At 35.7% G+C, this 14,543-nt stretch overlaps 1 long non-coding RNA gene across 1 annotated transcript; it reads left to right on the plus strand.

Annotated features, from left to right (window-relative positions):
- On the plus strand, positions 1 to 5,416 carry LOC127985679 (uncharacterized). The gene is made up of 2 exons (XR_008160683.1): positions 1 to 194; positions 912 to 5,416. It is a non-coding gene; the product is annotated as an uncharacterized LOC127985679 (long non-coding RNA).
- Positions 5,417 to 14,543: the final 9,127 nt, after the last annotated feature.

A 14,543-nucleotide genomic window follows, 5' to 3' on the forward strand; every position in this document is an offset into this window, starting at 1 on the left:
AGAAGCATGATTTTCTTAATCAATTAATTAATGCAAATGTAATAGATTCCATGAGAAACAAAGTTTAATGTAATCTCTCATCATACAGTCCAGACAGAGAGAAATTGAGCTGCAAAGAAGAGCAAAGGAACTGGATGAAAGAGCGAGGGAACTGGATAGAAGAGCGACGGAAGGGAAGACAAAAGCTCCTAAGTGTAAGAATTATGTTACTGATTCACATTTTGATTGATGGATATTGTGGCAGAGGGTCATAAAATAATTATACTTTCATAAGATACACTAGCAAGTTCAAGCAAATAATGTATTGCATGTATATGTATATGCATAAATAATGCACGTATTTCCATATAAAACACTTTATTATCAATTATTTCTCTTAAAAATGAAGAAAAGTAAAGGACAAAACAAATCGCAAAATGTTAAATATATAGCATGTACAGCACACAACACAGAGTTGTACAAAAATAGTACAAAACCTAATATTTGCAGAGAGAGAAAAAACATTCATTTATAGCAAAATGTGAATTAAAATAATCAAATTAATTACATTAAAATAAATTACATATCTCAAAATAAAAAGGAAAAATTATAAGCAGAAATAGCTTTGCCTAAAAAATTTGGAAATTGTAAAATTAGGCAATTACTGAAATTAAGCACTGTAATTGCCCAGTGGTAAAATGTGAAAAATATACTTAAATGAAAATATATATAGAACACATGTCTTGAACACAAACATTGAAAATAAAATAGTTTTTAACTGTAAAATAAAGTTTCTCTTTTAGAAGAAATGCATTCTACCTATACCTCTGCTTAAAATTAATAAATATCCATGAACACACTATAGGAGTGTGTGAGGTTATCATGGAGTTCAAACTGTGTTGTTTTAATGCTCTTTAATGTTTGTGTGACAGGTTGTGGTTGCTGCTTCATTCAAATATCATCACAGAAGACAGATCAATCAACTAACATGATCAATTCACAAGTCAGTAATGATAAAAATTCACATATTGAAGGTAGGTTAGGTTTTAGTCTCAGTCCAAGAGTTGTGTAACTCATCAGACCCTCACACTCACCAGACTACTGATCACAGAATACATTTCCCATCATCTATTTTGTATTATCTTACTTAAAATATTATGCATGACTATGAAATTAATTAATATACTGATCAATATGCTGAATTATCCCTAAATAATGACTGGATGTATAAAGGCCCTCCCATTGGGCAACACTGCTTTTTCCATTGAACTGCATCTGTTAACTGAAGCGTTCCTATGAACTTTGGATGATTTCCAGAAGTTGACAGATTCAATGAATGTCTACTGGGATCACCGCCAACCAATACTAGGCAGAAAGTTGATATGGCCAAGTTTCATCATTAAGAAATACCAGATGGGCAAGTAATAAATTGTGGAAAACCAGACAAGGATAGCCAATAAAAATAATCCGGAACTACCAATTATGATAAGAAAGAAGGGTATGAATAAGTGTGTAGTGCCTAAGAGGAGCCTAAAATCCATGTTTTCCCTATTTAAAGACAGTTACATGAGTAGTTATATGAGTAACTATAATGACACAAAATAAAACGTGGCGATTTTATAAGCGGATAAAAAAAGATTACTATAATGTATGGCGGAAGAGCACTTTGCAGCACTTCGACCTCGGCGTAGTAATATCAACTCCTCACGTTGGTTGTATTGAAGGAAGTTAGAGGGAGACGGAAAGTTTTCAGGAGAAAATAAAAGGCCAAATGACATAGAAGGAAATGTGGTACTTGTAGTGAATGTTACAGACATAATTCACCATTGTTAAGTGTAGTTCTGTACACTGTGTTCTGCATAACTGTTCAGGGATCGTGGTCCCTTTAATTGATCGGAATGCGTGATGACGTAACACGCCGGTCAGCGCCATTATTCTTTTATTCTGTTTTTGCTTAGAAATAAACGACACACGCATTCGTGTGCTCAAAGTGAGAAGTTGTCTCTTGCAAATTACTGCAATTTCCACATACTATTGATTCAAAGAACAAAATAATAGGGCCACAGGGTGATGCAAAGAGAAGTTGAGAAGGGTAGTTTAATTGAAAAACGTTGTATACAAAGGAAGCTGGTCATAGGCTTACGATCAATGATGAAACAAGCAGGAAATTCATAAGCCATTTACAGAGTCCTCTCATTTCCCAATAAAACAAATTGTGTGTGCTGCCATTATGACAGGCATCCAGTGGATGGTGATGTTTTTTAAATAATGGATTCAAAGACAGTTTAATTACTAAAAGAAATAAAAGAACAGATGATAATTAGAATGTGGTTTCAACACGATACTCGTATAAGGTTTAGTGAAATGTATTATTCTAGTTAGAATGGAAATTATAAAAGGAGCGTAGTAACCAAGAAAACAACATCTGTTAAGACAAGAGACTGTGTATATTATATAGATATGAATCTAGATATATATAGGGGGATGAAATATATAGAGAGACACGCCAGATGACTATGACTATTATACAGTGACCTGTTATTTGATCCTTTGCAGAGTTTCTGATATTTCTGGAAATCACTATATTTCCACCAAAATGTGGATGATAAAGCTATGCTGGTCACTCCTTCTTGGTTAGTCGTTCATTTTAAAGCTAGAAATCAAGAAATAAATAAAAAATTCTGAACCCAAGCTATTGCAAATGCTGTCATTACCAAGGATTGCGTGATGCTAATAATGTTGGCCATGGATCAAAGACTATGCAGAGATCTCCAATCATTTCATACAGTATATATACGAGTTTGGAAAAATGTTTTATGACTGCAGTGATTAATACAACCCCATGACATTTACATTTAGTCATTTTTAGCATACGCTTTTATCCAGCTGTAAACATTCTGGGCCTGTCGCACAGTGAATGTCACATTGCCTATGTCCAGTAGCTTTGGATCAGAGTTATGTCATTAATTTAGAAGTGGTGGTATTCCCACCTTGAAATTTAGGAAGGATAACTAAACATAAAACTAAGAGCAGAGTAAATTAGAAGGCATAAGCAAAGTCCATCAATTGCACACTGTTGGATTTTTGATTTAGCAACATTTCTTGTTAATTCAGTTTCCAATGTGCATGGTTTTGACCATTGCACAAGGAGGGAAGTGATTAAAAAAAAAAAACTTAGGCTGAAATTTTTATCCAAAACAATGTCAGAAAAGTTATGTGCTATTAATATTGTATGTATGTAATATTTGGATTATGGATGAATGGCTTACTGAAGTGGGAATAATTACATTAGGTTGTTATTTTGGTGCTTGTTTTGTTCTATTGTGTTGTGCCTTTCCTCAGATGAATGATGGCCAATGCAGTAGCTAAACAATTTGTGTAAAACTTTCCTGAAAGAAAATGGATTGGTAGGGAAGGGGTGCCTTTTATTTTCCTTTCTTTATTTTGTATCTTTTTTGTAACTTTTGATAGAGAGGGAGTTAGTTTCTTCATTGTACTTTATTTTCCATATTATGTAGTAGTATTAGAATACTTGGATAGAGTAGGCAGGAAGTTAGAGGGTTTTATGTATTTTATTTTGGCACATGCCCCTTCCTGAAGTCATTTACTCCTTAAGTCATTTATTTTTCAAGTAATTTATCTTTGAATCATTTTTTTTTAAATTGTTATGTAAAATGTGATTATTTTTTAAAAGAAAGGGGACATTGAAGGTCTTAAGCAGTTGTGAGGGATGAACCAGTGTATCATCTATTGCATTACATTAACTTTTTTTATTTTTTTACTAATTTTAATCATTTGAATAATCGTTTGTATCCTCTACATAACCATGACAGCAATTGGCAATGCTGCCATCTCATGCACATGCTTTAATAATCATTGCTGATTTCTTTTGACTCATTGTTTATTGACCCCCAAGAATGTATAGATAGGGGAGCAGATTCTTTTACTCTTCTCTAGCCAACTGTGGGGAGAGATGTTTGGATCCGACTTCCTCTGGAGTGCAGCATCATAAAGAAACCTTTTGTTAAGAGGTGATGGAGGACCATTATTGGCTCATAGACAGATACCCAGCCAGCAATGACATGTGGGGCCCAGATGGGTTAAGTACGGGTTTCATGGTTACTGTGTGGGCATGGGCTTTGGCTGGGTGAAATCAGCGTGTCCCATGTAGGTTTTGGAGTCCCACATAGGAAGCCCATATGAGCTGATTACATGGGCCCATAAGGGACAGGCATAGGCCAATTGGGCATTGGTTTGAACTGGGAACACATATATGGGTCCTACATGGTGCATTTATGGTCCAATTGGGCATTGGTTTGAACTGGGAACACATATATGGGTCCTGCATGGTGCATTTATGGTCCAATTGGTCATGGGTTTGATATGGGAACACATATATGGGTCCTGCATGGCATATTTATGTGCTAAGTTGGGTTTGAACTGGGAACACCTGGGTCCTGCATGGCAGAGGGGCAAAGCGTAGGCCTATTGAGTTATGTAATTACTTACTGTACAATTTTTAGTAACTTGTACTCTCCATGTAGGCTAATCAAGCATGTTGAGATTGAGTGATTGTAACTCAATACATTTGAAGTCACGCTAGTCACCAAAGAACCAACATTGCATACATGTAGATCTTTTGCCAAAACAATCCATCAGTCATTTTTGTTAGTCGTGCAGAAAATGAAATATATAACTTCCCAAAAATGTAAATGGGGCCTACATTTACCGCCCATGAAGCCCTCATCTGGGCCCCACATGTCATTGCTGGCTGGATAGAGGATAGGTGGATTTATGGTGTTGCACTCTAGGCAAAGGGCTTACTGGTGAGACTAAGTCTAAGAGGGTCCCATATTATGTTATTTATTCAATATGGTCTTATCTTACTTAAAATATTATGTATGACTGTAATCAGTATGCTGAATTATTCGCAAATACTGATTGGATGAATAAAAGCCCACCCATTGGGAAGTACTGCAAGTTTTCCATTGAGCTGCACCTGTTAATTAACCCTATATGAACCTATGAAGTCTTAGTTTTTGCATCTGGAACTCCATTTCTTGAGTTTTATTTCATGACTTTGAGAAGACCATTGGCACTAACAACGCTCACCTGAAGCTGATCAACCTTCATCGCCAGCACTAAAGTCATTGCCTGATTTAATACGACAGACCTCTTACATTGTGTTGACCACAATTGCTACTCCAGTTACCTCGTTCAAAGTTTCTCTCAGTTATCTTAAAGCCTCCAAGCTGTCTTCCAAGAGTCCTCTGTCTCAACTTGTTTCTCTTGTTTGTGTGCTCAACCAGATCTAGAAGACAAAGACTCAAATTGAATCATAAATGTTTCATCACCATCTATCTCAACATGTGTCATTTACCTGTTTGTCAATTGTGTTCCTGCTAAAACATCTAATAAACCAGTCTGTTTAAGTTGACCTTATTTCTAGTCATTTCGGTCTGTGTCTGTACGTGACAGTATGCAATGTTTTTCTTAAACACTTTTTGTTACAGTCCGCTGGTTTAAACATTCTTTATCTGATTAGATAAACTAAGAGTGAAAAAGTATTTAGTTCAGCATCAAAGTTCTGGAAATAAAATGTTTTGACTGCCAACTTGCCAACGGTTCAGACTTGTTTGGGTAGCAGAGAATTAAGATAAGTGTAAGGCTGAGATACTGGTTCAAACAAGTGTTTGATTAGATCATTTATGTATTAATATAGCTTTAAAAAAGTTGCTGTTTGTAGCTTGCATGCAATGACTGGGCTGAACATTTTGTGACATCTTAATTAAACTTGTGAACTGATTACATGAACTGACCCGGTGATGTCAGGCTGCATCTGCATTTGTCACTAACATGAACTAACATCTGCATTAAAGAATTGTCACTAACATGAAACCACAAACTGCTAGTGAAAACGTGAATTCTGTTAATCTGTCAAAGTTATGATATTTATTTTTATGCATGACATTGTTCTTTAGATTAAAGGGTTAGTTCACCCAAATAGCAAAATTATGTCATTAATAACTTACCCTCATATTGTTCCAAACCCGTAAAACCTCCGTTTATATTCGGAACACAGTTTAAGATATTTTAGATTTAGTCTGAGAGCTCTCAGTCCCTCCATTGAAACTGTTAATATTGACCAAAATGTATTTTCGATGCTTCAAAATATTCTAACTGACCCTCTGATGTCACATGGACTACTTTGATGATGTTTTTCTTACCTTTCTGGACATGTATACCGTACACACAGCTTCAATGGAGGGACTGAGAGCTCTCGGACTAAATCTAAAATATCTTAAACTGTGTTCCGAAGATGAACGGAGGTCTTACGGGTTTGGAATGACATGAGGGTAAGTTATTAATGACATTATTTACATTTTTGGGTGAACCAACCCTTTAAAGTTTAAGCATATTGTTTGCAAACTGCAATTGATTAATTAAAAACAAAGTAGTTGATATGCTGTGTTGTTTTTGTTTTCTAGTAGCAGTAATATGCAGTTATTAGCCGTGTCCACTGTATTTTTGTTGGTTTTCATGAGACCCCCATTGAATGACCAGGACCCTCCACTGCCCCCCCAATCAAAATTGTCTGGAGCTGCCACTGACTGTAGATGATGATAACTTTAAACTTTTTGCAATTTTTCTCTGAGAAACTCCTTTCTGATATTGCTCCACTATTTTTCGCCGCAGCATTGGGGAAATTGGTGATCCTCTGCCCATCTTGACTTCTGATAGACACTGCCACTCTGAGAGGCTCTTTTTATATCCAATCATGTTGCCAATTGACCTAATAAGTTGCAAATTGGTCCTCCAGCTGTTCCTTATATGTACATTTAACTTTTCCGGCCTCTTATTGCTACCTGTCCCAACTTTTTTGGAATGTGTAGATCTCATGAAATCCAAAATGAGCCAATATTTGGCACGACATTTCAAAATGTCTCACTTTTAACATTTTATGTTATCTATATTCTATTGTGAATGAAATATGAGATTTGTAAATTATTCCATTCATTTTTTACTCACAATTTTTACAGTGTCTCAACTTTTTTGGAATCAGGTTTGTAAATTTCTAAATGCAATAGGTCACTTTCAAACAGAGCTAATAGAACCATCAATGGGTTTAAAATTCTCAAGAAGATCTGCTGTTCAAAGAATGTAGTGACACATGTTTTTATCCATCACTTTGAAAAAACAGCTGGCGGCTTGTAAAAACACGGAGAGTACCTTGAAGGACACGTATTCCACCACGGTTGATGATTATATTAACCAATCTGAATGTGGAACACCTCACTGACATCAAAAACATGGAACGACAACATAACAGTTTAAAGTTATTCTGGTTTCTGGGCAGCTGAACGGGAAGTGAAGCATGCTTTAAAAATAACAATGTCAACTGAATTGAATTGTTGAAAAGTTTTTAAAAGGAGGAGTATTTGAATATAAAACCGAGATCAATAGATTCCATCAAAATTTGGCAATAGTGCTTATTAGACATAAGGATGCTTTTATGAATCATGCATTTAGCATTGCTACAAACAGTCATGCTTGTTATGAATTCTTTTATAGGACTGGTAAATATTTGAACAAGCATCAACCTGCCCACAGTTCTTTCAACTGAATGCTTCCATGAGATTTTGTCCATCTGAAACAAGTTTTGTTTTTGCCTGAAACATGGCACAAAGACCCCCAAGGAAAAGTAGGACAGACTTTCTGATTTAAATATATGGTGTAAAATACATATTGTTGAAAATGTATGAATAAAGTCCACTGATTAGGGGCCTTTGAAATCCATAAAATTCCAATTTATTTATTTATTTTTATTTAATTAAAAAAAATAATTCAACCTATTATGGGTACTGCCATACAATTATTATGGATAGTCCTATTATAGAAGTATCTTATATAAAACTGTCGAGTAGCCACGCATATTAAAAAACTCGGGTGGGGGGGGGCACACATATGTGACTTACTGTACTCATAGGATGTTCTCCTCCCACGTTGATCAGTCTGTAGAAATTATTTCGGCGAGATGTAAATCATTTAAAAGGTGACAGCCGCTGTACTCTTCTGAAACCGTTACGTTACCTACTTTTTTTTTTTTTTTTTTTGTCTCACACTTTTCAACAGTACAAACAATCACAAATGCAGAGTATCAACACAGTGTTGAATTAGATACAGATACTGTAACCACAAATCACAAATTATGACACAAGGCCAGGTATGTAATAAATCCACTCGACTACATAGTCTTCTCAATGCGTCATACATACACTATCAGTGAATAAGCATGAAATAAACTCATAACAGAAGGAATAAGGAATAACATAAACATACATAATGAATAAAGCATAACATGAAACGCATACAACAGTACATACGCTTTACTTCATGTCCGAATAACCAGCGTGCGAGCTAATCACGGCACATTTATGCTAATCATGTGCTCGGAATTGATGGATAACATTAAACAGAGTTTATGGACATATCAATCATATGCATCTCGAAAAACAATTAATATAGAGAACAGTCTTTCTTATAAAGCGATTACAGCAACGATGGTGTCCCTTGTGTACATTTTATACCTGTAAAGGATGATAATGATATTAAATGAATGAGCGTTCAAGCGATGTTTCTTCACCTATGCTTTAACATGAATAGTGATGTGTCGTTCTTGAACGATTCGTTCATTTTGAACGAATCTTTAATGTGACTCGGGAAGAACGAGTCGTCTCGGGGAGTGATTCGTTCAGTCGCGCATGCGCATTATTCTATGGGTTCTGTTCTAGTAGTAGTAATTCACCTGTCATTCAATGCAGTCTTGAGCCGGAAAGAGAATTGATTAGTTCATAGTTCGAGTCTATCGGGTTTTTGACTCGTTCCTCAATCACGTGACAGCCCAATACGTTAAACCCAATGCAGCATGAGCCGGAAAGAGAATTGATTAGTTCATAGTTCGAGTCTATCGGGTTTTTGACTCGTTCCTCAATCACGTGACAGCCCAATACGTTAAACCCAATGCAGCATGAGCCGGAAAGAGAATTGATTAGTTCATAGTTCGAGTCTATCGGGTTTTTGACTCGTTCCTCAATCACGTGACAGCCCAATACGTTAAACCCAATGCAATATGAGCCGGAAAGAGAATTGATTAGTTCATCTCATGAGTCTTCAGGTCGAGTCGTTCCTTAATCACGTGACAGACCCATACGCTAAAACCATAGACACTGACAGTAAAAGAATGCAGATAATTGAATAGTTCATCTTTCGGTTCTTCGGGTTTTTCGTTCTTTTGTACTGTGTGACGACATTGGCTAGAGTAATTAGTTCATTTACAACTTTCCTTACAAAATGGGTGCGTAGTACTTATTTATTATTAGTATTATTTACTCTTACAGTAACATGATGCATTTCTGGTTTCAAATTGTTGTTTTTAATTTCTGTCATGGTGGTACTTTTCCATAACACTGAATGTGGAAATAAAGAGTTGGTTATGTTTAAAATGTTGATCTTTTTTTCTGTCTGTTTGTTTGTTTTGGTTTAGTTGTGCAGTTATTAAATCAGATTGTCTGTGTAAACCATACTTTTGTGACATATGACACATTATAAACATTAAAAACACTGTACATACTTTTGAATAGTTGTTTATTGTTTATTACAGAAAAGCTTTGTAACAAAGAGGACAACTATTCCAAAATAAATTAAAATAATAAAAATGTAAATAATTAAAAATGAAATTAAAATTAAAAGATAATAAAGCCACAGGGTCTAATAAGCTTAACAAATGAACTTTAAAAGTACAATATAAAAAAAAGAAAAACTAAATATTGCACAACAAGCTATTCCCAAAATAATTTTAAACCATTTGAATAAAAAATAAATGAAAATTAAGAGATACTAAAGCTATGGAGCCTTATAACAATAACAAATTACCTTTTAAAATCACAACAACAAAAATATTGCACAACAAGCTAGTCTTTTTCTAAATAAATAAAAATAAATAAGCTTTAAAATAAATAACACACTGTGGCTATATTTTTAGGACTTGCTTTAAGGCATGTTTACATTATTAAAAAAACAACAAGCTCCCTGACCTTGGATGGGCTGAGTCTGTGAGTTCTTCTATCTGAGATTATCTGCCCAGTTTTAGAAAAAAAAAAATTCAGATGGCACGGATGTGGCCACAATGCAAAGTCTTGTCTTTGTGACTTCAGAAAGGCTTTTGTATACTGGTGAACATCTCCTCCACCAGGCAGAGTGGCTCTGCAAGGTTGGCCCGCATCTCCATCATAGCATCTGAGGTCTTAGAAGAGGTAGCAGAAGGTCTCAAACTTGCTAACCTCTCGTCTTCCCAAAACATGGCCCCTGCATTGGCAGTCGCACCAGGATCTGAAACTCCTCACTCTGAGCTGGGTTAAAACTGTTAAAGCTGAAGTTATCATAACCTTAATGTCTTTAACATTTGTCTTTAACATTAATAATTCAAATTCAAAATGTTATTTGCTTTTAATGTATGTCATTATGTCCTTTTTTGAGCAATCTTCTTATACATATATTACACCAATATGTCAAGTCTGCCTAGGAAAAGCAATTATTATACCAGCAAACTCAAAATTGGAGTAAAAATGAACAAACTAGTCTATAAATACTTTTTATTGTAAGCTTGGATTATTATATTATTATATAGCCTAGTGTTTATTTACCGATAGACAGTCAAGAAGACAAATTAATCAAAATTTTATTTATAACAGGGTTTTATTTATTTATAAAATAATAACAAACCACAGATCCTCAACAAACAGTAACAAAAACACAGTGACAGAAATGTCAGAAATAGCGCATGGGGCTGTCACGTTATTAAGGAACGAGTCAAACTCGACCCGAAAGACTCATGAGATGAACTAATCAATTCTCTTTCCGGCTCGAGACTGCGTTAGTTTTGCGTATGGGGCTGTCACGTGATTAAGGAACGATTCAAACTCAACCCGAGACCCGAAAGACTCATGAGATGAACTAATCAATTCTCTTTCCGGCTCAAGACCGCGTTAGTTTCGCGTATGGGGCTGTCACGTGATTAAGGAACGAGTCAAACTCGACCCGAAAGACTCATGAGATGAACTAATCAATTCTCTTTCCGGCTCAAGACCGCGTTAGTTTCGCGTATGGGTCTGTCACATGATTAAGGAACGAGTCAAACTCGACCCGAAAGACTCATGAGATGAACTAATCAATTCTCTTTCCGGCTCAAGACCGCGTTAGTTTCGCGTATGGGTCTGTCACATGATTAAGGAACGAGTCAAACTCGACCCGAAAGACTCATGAGATGAACTAATCAATTCTCTTTCCGGCTCAAGACCGCGTTAGTTTTGCGTATGGGGCTGTCACGTGATTAAGGAATGACTTAAACCCGAAGACTTCTTGTCAGATAAGAGGTGAGATGAGCTAATCACAGACTGAAGACCCAGGTAAAGAATGAATATTTTTTTCTGTATCTTATAGCATTTTATTTTTGTATTGTTTGTAGTGTGATCAACGTTTGCGTAAGTACTAGATGTGTTGGGGAGGTAGCACTTAATATTTTAATAACATTTTGCTAAAATGAACGAAATGAACGAAATGACTCGAAAAATGATTCGTTCATTTTGCTGAACGAGACTCAAAAGTCCGAGTCGGTAAAATGATCCGAACTTCCCATCACTAAACATGAATGAAGCATAATATCGCGAGAATTCCCTCAACAAATGCACGCAGTGGCGCGCACCTTTTCATTCAACCAATCACACACATCCATCTCCAGCTATGATAATATACATATTAAATCGAAACTTTAACTCTTATGAAAAAAAACCCAAAATAGTTTTAACATGTATTTTGATTAACACAGCATTTATAATATGATAGAAATGATAGACATAAAATATAAATCAAATCAAGGAAAATGGATATTGATAATTGTAGCTGGAGGACGTTCAGTCTCAGTCTTTTTACCTATATCCAGGGGCGGATCTAGAAAAATATTGATGGGGTGGCGACTGGCGAGAAGGGGGCAGGAATTTTTGAGGGGTGGCAACATATGGCAGACGTATATATACTGAATTTAGTCACAGTTATCACAGTTTGATGATAAATATGTGTGCACACTACAAAAGGACAAAGGCTATCATTTACAATCTTAATCTCATGGAATTTATGTCTTGCATTTGAAACAGTTATAACAAACATTAGAAACATATAAGCAATAAGTGACAATACCCCATAAGCACCACCACACTCACTGCAGTATGCATCAACATGTAATTAAGAGCATTATAAAAGGTTCAGTGTTATCAATATGTCAATTTATTATAAGAAACACAAGATTTTAACAGCCAATGACATTTCCATCTTGGGAGACTCAATCTAACTCAACCAGTCAAGAGCTACATTTAGCTTTAGTTGTTATATGAATATGGTCCCTGAAGCATAGGTTTTATTAGCTAACAATAATAATAAATAAATAAACATTATAGGCACAAATACAAATGTACTTTTAGAAATAGTTTTTGAAAAATATGGTGTTTTGGCAAGTTTAAATTAAAACTTCTATGAAAACTCCTTTAAAATAATGTTTTAGTATATATTTTTTAAGTATATTTTACTAAGCAATTTCTTACCATATTTTTGAGTTAGACCAAACTTTTATTTTGGTGGGTTGTAACCAGAGTTTCTGTGTTTTTTATTAACTATTATTATTAGCTAATAGGCCTACTTGAAGTATAGCATACTCTACTGTGTAATAGTACTATATTGAATTTCTTCAAGTTACATCTAAATTTTATTTTGACAGGTTGTCGTAAAGACATTGCCGTTTCTGTCAGTCTGTGTATACGATACGAATGAATGACGATAGTTTTATCAAATGAAATGGTGAAATCCTCTCATAGCGCTCTTGCGTGCACATGTGTAGCATACATCATGTGTCAATATAGTGAAGAGCTGAAAACACCACGCATGCTTCTCTCTGTGTGTGTGTGTGTGTGTGTGTAGTAGAGCACACATTCCCAGAGACGTGTATAACAACACCTTCAGGGCTGCTGCTGGCCAAAATTGTGCCCATAAGCAGGATTGTATTGTTGTGCCCCCCTTCCTCAAATATGATGATGGAAAAAAACCTACTATAGAAATAGAAACTTTAATCAAATAAAAAACTAAATGAATAAATTGTATTATTTACAAATCACAGTTGTAGCTCTCGACATTTACCTGTGGCTATAACTTTATTATTACTCTAATTTATTTTATAGTCTCAAGCATTCAGAAATCATGCAAAAGGAAATTAAGCAGTTGTACTATGATAAAACTATGGTTTATTTTTGTAAGGGTTGTGATATGCACGTTTTATGTTGAAGAAATTATAAAGCCTTGGTCATCTATAGCAAAAAGGTGGTCAAAAATGAAAGATTAAGTGAATATTTGAATGAAATGTTTAGTCAGTAGCCTAAACAAGGATTTGATTGTCCTTTAAGTGTAACACCACCAGCATCTGTTTTTATAGCAACAACAACAAAATATTACAGTATATTAATACTTTGTAAATTATTAGAGTTTGGGGATCACAAATCATTTGAATCAGTTCGGGAGTTCGGAGCGGGTTCGCGAATCACTTGAGTCAGTTCGGGAGTTCAAAGCGGATTCGCGAATCATTTGATTCAGTTTGGGCATTGCGAATCATTTGAATCAGTTCGGGAGTTCGTAGCGGGATCGCGAATCATTTGAGTCAGTTTGGGAGTTCAAAGCGGGTTCGCGAATCATTTGAGTCAGTTTGGGCATCGCAAACCATTTGAATCAGTTCGGGAGTTTGGAGCGGGTTCGCGAATCATTTGAATCAGTTCGGGAGTTCGTAGCAGGATCGTGAATCATTTGAGTCAGTTATGGGGATCGCGAATCATTTGAGTCAGTTTGGGAGTTTGGAGCGGGATCGCGAATCATTTGAGTCAGTTTGGGAGTTTGGAGCAGGTTCGCGTATCATTTGAATCAGTTCGAGAGTTCTGAGCGGCTTCGCGGATCATTTGAATCAATTCGAGAGTTCGGAGCGGGTTCGCGAATCATTTGAATCAGTTCGAGAGTTCGGAGCGGCTTCGCGGATCATTTGAATCAATTCGAGAGTTCGGAGCGGGTTCGCGAATCATTTGAGTCAGTTTGGGGATCGCAAATAATTTGAATCAGTTCGGGAGTTCGGAGCGGGATCACGAATCACGAAAGATTCGCGCTTGTAAATTTTCTAATTGGCCATAACCTTTAATTCATTGCTGCCAACTGGGGCTTTCTTTTAGGGTGGCATTTGCCCCGGTAGATCCGCCCCTGCAGCAATATATCCAAGGTAGTAGCCTAATGCTCATATTTTGCTTTTATGTTATACAAATAAAAACCATTAGTTAATTTATTGTTAATTTAATTCAGTATATGACACAGTCTTTATAGAGATCAGTATTATACTGCATTATTAGAAAAAGCTTTTGTCTGCATTAAGAACAAGCTTTTCATTCAAAATGCTCTCATAAATGATGGTCCTGGACTGTGTAATG

Source organism: Carassius gibelio, chromosome B21 (genome assembly GCF_023724105.1).
Source record: "Carassius gibelio isolate Cgi1373 ecotype wild population from Czech Republic chromosome B21, carGib1.2-hapl.c, whole genome shotgun sequence".
In the NCBI taxonomy this organism is placed as follows: domain Eukaryota; kingdom Metazoa; phylum Chordata; class Actinopteri; order Cypriniformes; family Cyprinidae; genus Carassius; species Carassius gibelio.